Below are 12,271 nucleotides of genomic sequence, written 5' to 3' on the forward strand. Positions count from 1 at the left end.
TCATACTCTTTACAGAACTGTCTTTAAAACATTTAACTCTTGCCTTAATATGCAAAGAAATAACTTCAAATCATTTTGAAATCATTTGAACCCCAAAAACTTACAAGAGCCTGATTCTAAAATAGTTTCTGTTTGTACTAAAGGATGTCCAACTAACGTTAAGAAGCTGTCTATTGTTACATGCCTATTAGCTTTCGAGATTATAATATAATTAGAGCATCCTTCTCTTTCCCCCTTCCTCCAAGATTTCCCATATACCCCTCTTTGCTCTTTTTCAAATTTATGGCTTCTGTTTCAATTAATTGTTGCATGCTGTGCTATTTAGATCCACTCCATACTTCTATTTTTGTAACTTCATATTAACATCTCTCCACATTGAACAAAAACCTTAATAAATATGCCCATCTACACATTTTATGGCATTTAGGAAAATGTCAGAACTCTCATGCAGAGTATTTGTAAAGGTCTATTACAGAATGAACTAAATAGGAAGGACCTCAGGTTAAGAGTGACTGATCACCCCTGACCCCCATCTTCTCCTCATCTCTCCCTTCTTATGTTTCTTGTTGTTATTCCTTTGAACCTCTCAATACTGAGAACCATACTTTTTCCTCTCTCACTTGTGGCTGACAGGATCAAAGTTAAATTAGTCTTCCACCTCATGCAATATATCTTCCAATGAAGTTTCATAGAAATATCCTTACTTTTTTGTAGATTTTCATGACATTATAATTTTAACTTTATATATAAAGAGGGAAAAGTGTTGAATAAAAGTTTAGGTAACAAACTCAAAAGAGAAAGTATTTTATTAATGCTAGAAAGAGAACGGAATGAAAAGAGGAAGTCCTCCTATGGCCTCAAGCAAATTTCCCTTGCTAAAGATAAAAACAAAGCATTTTAAATAATTATTTTAGAATTGTAAACCAACCCACAAACATCCATAAAACAAATTTAAACTGGACAAGGAGGCACATTTTTTCCTTATAGTGTGAGAGAAGCCAAAAATTACAACAAATAAACATATCAATAGCGTAGTTAAGAGTAAGCATTCTTTTCTCTAACTTTTTCTATTGCAGTTTATTTCATACTAGCTAACTGTGGAAGAGTTCTAAACCAGGAATCAAGTTATCACTGCCTTTGCCTCTGCATCCAAATGCTATTTAATTGCAGACACTGAGCTTTATACATCCAGAAAATAAATTTCTAAAAACATTTCTCATAAATTTGATTCAGCAGTTATCTCCTATGATCTTAATATGTTTTTGTGCTTTCTACATTTGTCTTAAGGTCCATATCCTATCTTGCCAAATTCTTTTTTGGTTTTTCTTGAGATATATCCAGAGTCACATCTACCCTGTTTAGATGAGACTGGGTGGTCAGTTGGCCTCAGGGATTGTTCTGCCTCTGCCTCTGCATTTCCATTGCTGAGATACAGTATGCATTACTGTGCTTGGCTCTTTACATATTCTGGGCATCAAATCAGGTCTTCTTGTATGTGCAAGAAGCTCTTTGCCCCTGGGCCCTCTCCTAGACCATTGGGACAGTATTGTAGATGGTATCTTTGATAGGTTGTTATTTAATAATTATTTGCCAGTAATTATTAGCCAAAGTAATTTTTGTTTTCCCAAAATAATTTTATTTTGGAAAGTTATTGAGGGGGTCCCTACAGGTGTCATGGCAGGCAGAGTAAAAATCCACAAAGAGTTGAAAATGAAAATTTAGTTCTACTTGATTTAGACTATCAAAAATTGGAAGCTTGATGATGAACAGTTTATTACCAACATATTTAAACACAGTGTAATCTGGAAATAATTTCCCTGGTATAATACAATTGCCAGTGCACAAGGAAGCATAATTATATAAAAACTCAATGTGGGGTCTACTTATTCCAAGATGGTTTCTGAAGATATGTTACCTGTGTTAGTTTACAGGACAAGGAAAGATCTGGCCTGGTCTTGGTCATATAGATAGTATAGAGGTCATTTGGGCTATGAACCACCTCTAGTCCTGGTTATAGAAATGGGGGAGACCCTGGCTATACAAATAATGTGAAGATTTTGACTACCTAACTTTTGAAGCCACTTTGATAGTCAATTGCATGTTTATAATACAACTTAACTGATCTTTCTATTTGTATATGCTCACATCTGCAATTTCACATAATGCTTTTGTCCTAAAACATTCATGATATTAAAGATATTGAGTCTAATTCAAAGGGTATTTATATCTAAAATTACCATTGATTTCCATAGGCCCTATCCTTAGTAATAGCTTCTGATGCTGGTGTCCACCCACATGCAAATAAGCTAACTCATGAAGTGTTTTGTAAGTAGTTATTGGTGTTCAATGTTGTTGTTTCATTTACTAATATTTTCTTCAGACAAGACGGGAGCCTACTATAATATTAACTCCAAATCTATTCCGTAGAAATCAGAAGTGAAGATGATGCATAGAGTATAGATGACAACAAAAAGTGTGTGGGTTGATGGAGAAAGAAGTGACTCTAAGTCAGGTACCAACAAAAGTACTGTGAGTAATAGCAGCTTCTTTTTCATGTACTAATCTGAAGAAAGAAAATTATACTTATTGTTGTTAACTGATGCTTCAACAGACACAGCAAAAAGGTGTTTTATGTGCCAATAGAAATACATGGATTTGCTCTTAAAATACGATTTCTCAGATAATAACATGATGTAAGCAAATATATATCCTCAAAGACTGAGCTAAGTTTATTTTACAATTATGACCTATTATTTTTGTAAAGCTATGAAGAGAACATTATTAAATTTGTTTTGTAGTTATGAAAACTGATTATTTTTTATTGATTTTTATTGAGCTCTACATTTCTCTCTGCTCCCCTCCCTATTTTTCCCCTCCCCTTCAACCCTCTCCCAAGTTCCCCATGCTTCCAATATACTCAGGAGATCTTGTCTTAAAGTGATTGAATCACACAATTTGCCACAAATATTGTAACTATGTATGTGTCTAATTTCCTTCTGACTTTAGAAAAGATACAGTGTTCAAACACCCATAAATCACTAGCTATTGTACTTGTTGCATGTTATTTTTCTTCCTATGACATATGATATTTTGCACAGTTTTGTTTGAATATCAGTCTGGTTTCAGAAGGTATATGTGGCATAGTTGCCTATTTCCATTTTGTAAATCTGAAGGGGAGTGGGCAGGATACACCCACCTTCATTTATTTTACTTCAACAGGTAGAATAAATGGTGTGTTTAAAATTTCCTGTTTCATAATAATGAAAACTGGGCCAGCAGGTGATACAGGTTTATATTTCTCTGTGAACATGTGCGCTCACTGGGAGACAATCGTATTTTCATCTGAGCCATTCCAGTGTAACCTCTCGTTCTATACTGTGTTTTGATTTTTTGTAATTTGTTTTGTGGTAATTTAATATAAGTCTTAACTGTGTTCAGACTGAGTAGATTCTCAGGATTTTAGATTTTGTATTTCGAATGGTTAACTGCCTAACGTGGAGTCCATACAGTTTTTATTCTTTTAACTTTTTCTCTTGTAACAGTATAATGTTAGATCAAACCCAGTGTTAACAATTTAACTTTCTGATGCATTTACAAGATTTATGTGCATTTTCATTTTGGAAAATGTCTCATGATAATTTGGTAAATATGTAGGTGGCAGATAATAGAAAATGCATGTATTTAATCTAACTCTGTATTTTTTAATCTCTTGGCATAATAATTTTATAATTCTAAGATGGCCATGTTTAGATAGTTGGCAAAACTTGCCTGATGTTATACATAATAAGATCATTCTGAATACCACAAAGATTTTGCACAAGGAATTAAAAAAAAAACTCACCAATGATAAAAGTTGTGTTTAATCTGTTCACATTCAACAATGTGTTTCATAATCTTAATGTTTTTCTATCCAGCTGGATTAGAAAGCATAGAATATAATCTACTTAAAAATAAGAGTGTCATTTATTATTCCTACAGCAATGATTTGTAGTCAAGTTTGAGAAGTTATATTGTTTTTCTCAACTTTCCTCCCTGGTTCCTTTTATTATTTTATCAGCAAAATGAGGTTTTTGAAGCAAATTAAACAAAATGTTTCCAGTGGTGTCCAGCTTTGAATCAAAAGAAGGGGAAGAAACTTTAGGTTTAGTCTCCAGTTTGAAAACTTGCCTTCACGAGACCCAGGGAAACCAACATTCTTGGGTCTGATCTGGGGAATGGGCAGACATATTCTGAAGGAACTATATTCATCCCTGTCTCTGGAGTTGCTCTAGTTGTTTTTTTTTTTCAGCTTAATATACATGACCTGTCGTAAGTAATAGGAAGTAACTGATATTTTGGTAAGACTATGAGAGATTCTAATGAAAAGTATAATAATGTAAACAACTTTTTTTGATTCATTTTTTTACTTCAGTATCTTTCTTTGACCATTTCACCCTAAAGTGTTAGAAAAATCATGTTTTTATTTTAATTAGCATTGATTATTTTTAAATATTTAGAGCATTCAAAATTGTGTTACTGGCCATGTGATCTGTCAAATAAACCCTGTGTTTAGAATTTTAATATATTTTATTATTTGATGTCTAATAGAGAAGAATTTAAAATAAAGTATCATTACTTGGCATCCAAAAATGACTTACTAAATGGGAAGGAAATAATTTTAAAGGCATCCTAGAGCTGAGAAAGCTTACTCAAGGAGATGATGCCTAAAGATGATGAAATAAGTATGATCTGCTGTAGGCTAGAGAAATGTTTGGGCTGTCGATGAAATGGGCTGCACCGAAGCTATTCCATTGTCTCATACTACCAATAATAACAGTAACAATACTAAGAGTCATCAAATTGGAGAATAATCAGGGCTGGGTGCCTCTTGCCCCTTATGGAACTAGAAGTCAAGCTTCAGAAGCACAAGGAAGACAAACCCAAAAGAGAACTCCTTTCTTTTTGTGGTGTTCCTACATTGTCTACTTATAAAGTCTAATATGCTGTCAACTGGCAAACAAAAGCGTTCACATGTTCTGTACTCATAATTAGTACTTATAAAGGGATCTATTTGGAATCCTACACTTTCAAGGCTCTCTCTCAATTATTGTTATAACCAAGCCTTTATTTAGGAGTTTTAGTTATTTCACACTTTAGAAAACTATTGCTAAATAATAGAGTATGCATGTAAAGTACATGGCACCGCTAGTAGAAGCCTATGGTTAGACTTTATTTCATGTCAAATGAATTCCTTGATCAGTCTAAATATGATATAGAGTTATCAATGTGTTCTGTGCTTGTACACAGCCCTTGGATGATGGTGTAGACAAAGACATTATGAACACAGAAGGCAGTTCCATGTATCGAACATGTCTATTCTAGTGATGGTAACTCTGCTCTTGCCATGACAAGAGAGATCTGAACAACCAAATACAAGCAGACAGATGGCTGAAACACCTGAGAAATAGTATCTTTCCTTCTAAATTTGATATGCTAAGAAATGATATGGAGATTAAGAAAACAATTGTAATTTTAAAGAGGAATAACAGGAAATCTAGAAGGTTGTGTATTGGAAGGGGAGAATGAAAAAAAAGGCTGGATAGATAGATGGGGCTAAGAACAGAAAAGTGTAGGATTTTCTGGAAAGAAAAGATTCATAGATCAGTGAATTTTCTTCAGATCTCTTATGAAATATAGAGTAAGAAAATTGCTACTGTGTTTGTATTGTATAGCACAACTTTTAGTAGAGAGATGAGATTTCTAAGGACGCAGTGAGAAAGATCATGCTCATATCTCTTAATGGAGAGGGTTGCAGCTTTTACAGAGAAAGTACCAATTACTCCCAAGTTCCAAGTGCTTCATCCACTAAACCATCTTCATAATCGCGTGTTCTCATGTGTTGGTCAATCACTTTATCATGCTCTGTGATGCTGTAGAAGGTAAACAATAGTAAAGAATGGACAGAAAGAGAAAGAAAGTATTTGGAGAAATTTAATCAATGCCTATATCTATGCCAAACAAACTATAAATATAGAAAAAGTAAATGCTAAAACATTTCATTGTTTGTAATGATAGTAAGAGCTACTCATTGTAAATCATGAATCAGCTTTTTAAGACAGGTGTCACTCCCAATACATACCTATGACATGAATTCCCATTCTTGAGAAAATATCATCCTGATGATTTGCAAGGGGTGAATTTGGAGGTTATGTCTTTGATTGACAGTTGTAGATTGGTATGTCTGTATTAATATCTCCTCTGAATAAACACACATGGCATTTGTAACTCCTTACCCTGCTTGTTCCTTCAGTGTTGTTGGCTCCTTCAGGGCTTTGTCTCCTCTTACATGCTCCATTTTAACAGTTAAAATTTTATTTCTACTCTGACACTTGTAGAAATACATGGCCATGTTTTCTTCAGTTGCTTTTACCCTAATATCTCTTGTGAAATGACTAAAGAAGAAAACATCTCTGAATTACTGGATTTGCTTAACTAAATATTAATAACACCAGAAAAATACAGCAAAGACAGATTTTTAGTTTAATCCTTGTGGTCTTAATTTTCATTAAGGTTAAAACAAGTATCAGTATTTATCAGTCACTTTATTAACTTAATATAATAAATTTAATTTCAAATCAATTATTTTATCTTTTATAATTAATAATAAAACTACTTCTGTTATTTTCCAAGGACATAATGAAGTAAATATATGACATTGATTTATACAGTTTTAAATAATGTAAGTAAAAGTATTATTGATTTAAAGTATATTGGCTACAGCACATTAAAATTTCTATAGGAGAAACTCTGAGGACTGTTTTTTATATAATTTTCTTATATAAGGGTGATATAGGAAGTCCTTCTGTAAATGTGTTGCTTTTATTGGCTAATGAATAAAGAACCTGCTTTGGCCTGTGATAGGGTAGAATAATGCTAGGTGGGAAAAACTAAACTGAAAACTTGGAGAAAGAAGGTAGAGTCAGTGAAACTCCATGTAGCCACCAAAGGAGAAAGACGAAAACTGGCAGCCGGAACCATGCTTGTAAACCACGAGCTTAATGGTAAAATATAAAATAATAGAAATAGGTTAATTTAAGATGTTGGAGCTAGCTAGAAATATGCCCAAGTTATTGGCCAAACAGTGTTGTAAATAATATAGTTTTCTGTGTGATTATTTTGGGTCTGGGAGCCTGAAAATGAAATACAGATTGTCATGCCAAAGTGGGGCTGACTACATCCATATAAAATCTGAGAAAGATGGGAAGGGAATTCTATACATAAAAGAACAGTTTTAAGCATGGCTTCTTGGTAGCTGACATCTGTTTTTTCGGATGGGCTCTGTTTGCTAGCTGTGAGCAGGACTACCTTGACTCCTTTTAGAGAGGTTTCCTGATTGGGCACCAGCAACAAAGGTTGCACAGCTTCTATAAGAAATGGCAGCTTCCTGGTTTGTGATAGCTGCATGTACAGCTCTGGCTCCTTCAGGAGGCCAAACACTTAAGTGGGGTGTGTGAGCGACGTGTTACAAACTGCTGAATTGTACAACATATACCCACTGCATACCTGGAACTGGAACAGTATGCACAGTACGATGAGGCAGTGAACATGTCTCCACCATGTTAGACTGGGAAGAACCAATAGGCAGGGTCACTGAGTTGGTCCTAGCCATGTCTACTTAGCATTTAAAAGGAAAAAAAAACCACTCCTGATCAAACAATAATTACAGGCATGTAGGCAATAAAGACAAATACAGTTGGGTCACAGTGTTGGATAAATGTACAAAGTTTTGGGAGAGAAAAGAAAAAGAATATAGACATTTATAAAAAGAAGTAAATATTTTTTAAAAAAATAAAAATTCTTTAAAGAGACAGAATACAGACAGTCATAGATTGAAGGAGTAAATAAAAATAAGCAACATAAAGATGGAATAAACACAGAGAGTCTGGATTATTTACATTCTGTTTTCCTTGAATTTTTTGACTGTGAATGAGCTAAGAACAGAGAGACGCTTTATTATACATACTGCTAAGCTAAATCTACATATATATTTGAAAGGTATCTTGACTTCAAAATTTGGGTAAGTTGCTTTGGAAAGGAGGTTCTGCTTTTGTTTCCAAAGAAGATGAGAACCTGTGGATTCCTTTCAGACAAACGTGGTTTGATGGACCAAGACTCCTTAAAAGGTCTGTGAACCCAAAAATTAGTTCACCCATGAAAAAGCAAGAAGCAGTTTGGAGATAACTATGCCCAAATTCCCAAATATTGTTTATAAATATTTGTCTACATTTAAAGGGTGATATGCTACAGAGATTAATACTTTGCACTGGTATGGATCTTAGTCTATTGATAAAAATTTAAGGTCAATTTTGTTATATGTATATTTTTGCTCTTGTTTCAGGTATTATGCTTGTGCAGCTCATTTGAAAATGTAATGTATAATTAATAAATACAGGTTAATAGATAGTCATCTATAATAGTACAGGTTGTAGTCATGTTAGTTAGGTTTTCTAGATGTACAAAGATATATTTCAGATGGATATGTATTCAAATCTTTCAAAGACTTCTAGAATATGACATTTAAGACATTTAAAAACTTAAGTCATTTCATGACAATGAGACACTTCTTCTCCTGGTAGCACCAATTACGTCAAAGGAATTTGGGCTTCGAAGAGGCTTCTTATGTTGTTTGCTAGCCATTTGGGCAAGGAACTGTTCTTGTCTTAACTGCTTGATGTTACGGTGTATGAACTGGACATGCAGGACCCACAGAAAAATGACTGCTGAACTTGCTTAAAGGTGAGATGGCCATTCAGGATTCCTGCTTCATGAAAGAACTGCCAGACATTTTGCAGGACACAGAAAGAGGCAACTGATGAACTTTTGCATTACAAGGCAAAACAGATCTTCAAATTTCCTGCTTTGTGGAATAGTCTGTCAGAAACTGTGGGCCTGTAGGTTGAAGGTGGATGCTCCAACGTTACAGAAGAACTTTGGGTGACTGTCCAGGCAGTGAGATGTCTCTGTTAGTTCTGAAGATTTGGAAGTTGCTTACAATGCACTTCCTGTTAACTTACATAATATTATATCCTTCTGGAGTCTTTGATGGTGTTAAAGAAAGATAGTTATAATTATAAAAGATAGATTATAAATATAAAACTTTAGACTCACAAAGAAAGGATAGATGATAGAATATTTTCCTTAATTGGCAAATGTAAATGGACTAAATATTGTAACTATAATTCTTGCTTGATATCTCTTTTGTTATATGTAATTTTACTATGTTAAAGTTAAAATCTTTTTATTTAAACAGAAAAGAGGAAATGGTGTCAGAAGTACTTCTGTATATGTGTTGCTTTTATTGGTTAATGAATAAAGAACCTGCTTTGGCCTATGATAGGACAGAATAGAGCTCGATGAGAAAACCTAAACTGAATGCCAGGAGAAAGAAGGCAGAGTCAGTCGAGTGCCATGTAACTGCCAGAGGAGAAAGACGTGAGCCACCAGCCAGAACCTTTCCTGTTAACCATAAGCCTCGTGGTGAAATATAAAATAATAGAAATAGGTTAATTTAAGGTAAAGAGCTGTCTAGAAATAAGATTACATTATTGGCCCAACATAATTACAAATAATATAGCTTACCGTGTGATTATTTCGGATCCGGGAAGCTGGGAATGAACAAGCAGCCTCTGTCCACATAAGGTTATTTTTAAAACAACTTAATCTGTATTTACAATGAAAAGTCATTGAATTCTGCTTATCTGAATGCTGGCATCATCAGTGACTCATAATATAACAGCTCATGTTATATTAGTCACTTCTGTCTTTGTACCTCTACCTATAGATATCAATAAAATATTACAATTGTATATATATAGTGCACATATTGATTATGTGTGCATATATTCAATAATGAACTTACAAAAATTTTAGCAAGAACAACAGAACAGTATTAAACAGTCACAAGCTATAGCACCAATCTAGGCACATATCAAATACTAAATAAACAATGGCCCCTTCAGACTCCTGGACAAATCTGGCAAATGGCATAGGGAAAACTTCAGCCTTATATGACTTATAACCATGAAAAAAAAATTAGAAATATTTAAAGTTAATAGAGAGTACAACATTAAGTTATGCAGTCACCTCCTGTGAGGATATAGGTCATCATCTTCCTAATGACTCTACTGTGTGGAGGAAGGGCATTTGTAACCATAAATTGTGAAATGTGGAGCAGAGCCTTGCTTACGAATGATATAATTATGGAAAGGTGAAATAAGTATTTGTCACATAAATTACTCAAAGTAATGAGTCAGAATTTTCTTTATTCAGTAGATACACATCATAATCAAACTATTCATGGAAACGTGCTTTAAATAATTTAGTAACAGATTAAAAATGATTCTGTACAACACTCATCTCGTGGACAAACTTCTATCATCTGATAGATGTTTTTATTCCTTCCTTCCTTCTTTCCTTCCTTTCCACAATACAGTTTTCTATGTTATCAACTGAACCTTATTCCTTAAAATACAATACTTGAACTAAACCATTAGTGTCATGAAAAATATTATGCACCGTTCCTACCATTGACTCAATACCTACATTTCAACTACACCATCATATTAGACTTTTATAAAAAATAAAGATTAAACAGTTAAAATACACTCTACATAGTTTAGTTGAAGTATATATTTAAGGAATAAGGTTCAGTTGAGAAAATAGAAAAGCTATATTGTAGAAAAAATTAAAGCATATGCAAATTAAAATCTTAAAGATACAAAATTCTTAATTTTTTCATTTTTATTTTTATCTAATTTATAAAACAAATTCAATATCTTTTCTCAGTACTGGTACCCTTTTCCTAGTTTTTTTAGTACAATTTTCTGGCTTTTTGATAGTTGGGATTATTGAGTTTTTTAATGAAGGTTTTTAATAAGGGGCAGAAAATTTTGTTCCTCCTCTTTTTTGTTTGTTTGAGGATTGGCTGGGATTTTTTCAATGTTGTAGGACTAAGAAATTGACAAGGACATAGGTTTTATATGATTGGGAATATTGCAACCTTTACAGTAGCAAGAAGTAATTCTCAGAATGTGCTATATTTAGACAGAAGGTGAGAAAGAGGCAAGGACTGCACTTGTAGTTAAAGGCTTGTGTGTGACATGTGACCTGTCTATTCTGGTGTCTCTATTGGCCATCACTTAAGAGAAATTCTTCAGGTCTAAGCTTGCATAGGACTCCTCTTTCTATGTCACATGCTTGGATTTTGAATATGTTAGTGACGATGAAGGCTATTAATCAGACAATCTATTCTATTAATATTGGAGAATTTGCAGTTTGAATTATAATCCAGGCTATAGTTTCCCAGATGTACATGGTCCCTACTAAGCAGAACCTTGTTTAGTAGCTATGTCAAATAACTTTTTCAAATTAGGACCAGAGAAAATACATAACAAAGATACCCCTTAACTGTGACACTGTGATGTTCATGATGATGAGACGAGGATATTTCCATGTCATGCATGAAACAGTGCCTGGCACAGGTATATAATTCATTTCTCATCTTTCTCTTTCACTATTTTATGTTCATGATAGCAGTGAATAAAAAAGTTCCTTCAGTTGCAAATGATAATAGCATTATAATTTAATTACCATGTTCTAAATAACAGACGCAATTATGGCTGTGTTTGGGTGGCATTAAAATACCACTATACCATTTACAGCAGCTGTTTTAATTCATATTTCTATTGTTGTGATAAAACATAATGACAGAAAACCATTTGTGAAGGAAAGGGTTTATTTCACCTTGTGGTTCTGCATCAGTCCGTTTTAAGGAAGTCAGACAGGAACTCAATGCAGGAGCCTAGAGGAAGGAGTTGGTGCACAAGTCACTGAAAAATACCACTTACTGGCCTGTTTGCTCAACCTATTTTTTTTTTTTTATAGCAGCCAAGACAAATAGTTCAGGGGTGGTACCACCCACTGTGAACTGGACCCTCTCACATCATGCTTTAATAAAAAATGCACTATAGGCTTGCCCACAGGCCATTCTGGTGGGGAAATGTTCTCAAGTGAACTTTCTTCTTCCAAAATGACTCCAGTTTGCCTGAAGTTGACCTAAAACTAGCCAGGACAACAGCTTAATATTTTCATATTTAGTATTTAATAGTTTGAGATACATTGATTTATATATTTCTATGTATACTTTTTAGGTGAAATTCAGAACACCTGTAAGCAAAAAAAATTGAAAATAGATTTAAAAATATAAACTAATGTTAATTTTCACATAGTAGAA

This window comes from Microtus oregoni, unplaced genomic scaffold (genome assembly GCF_018167655.1).
Source record: "Microtus oregoni isolate MIOR12 unplaced genomic scaffold, Mior012 000030F_ref0000283, whole genome shotgun sequence".
NCBI classification, from domain to species: Eukaryota; Metazoa; Chordata; class Mammalia; order Rodentia; family Cricetidae; genus Microtus; species Microtus oregoni.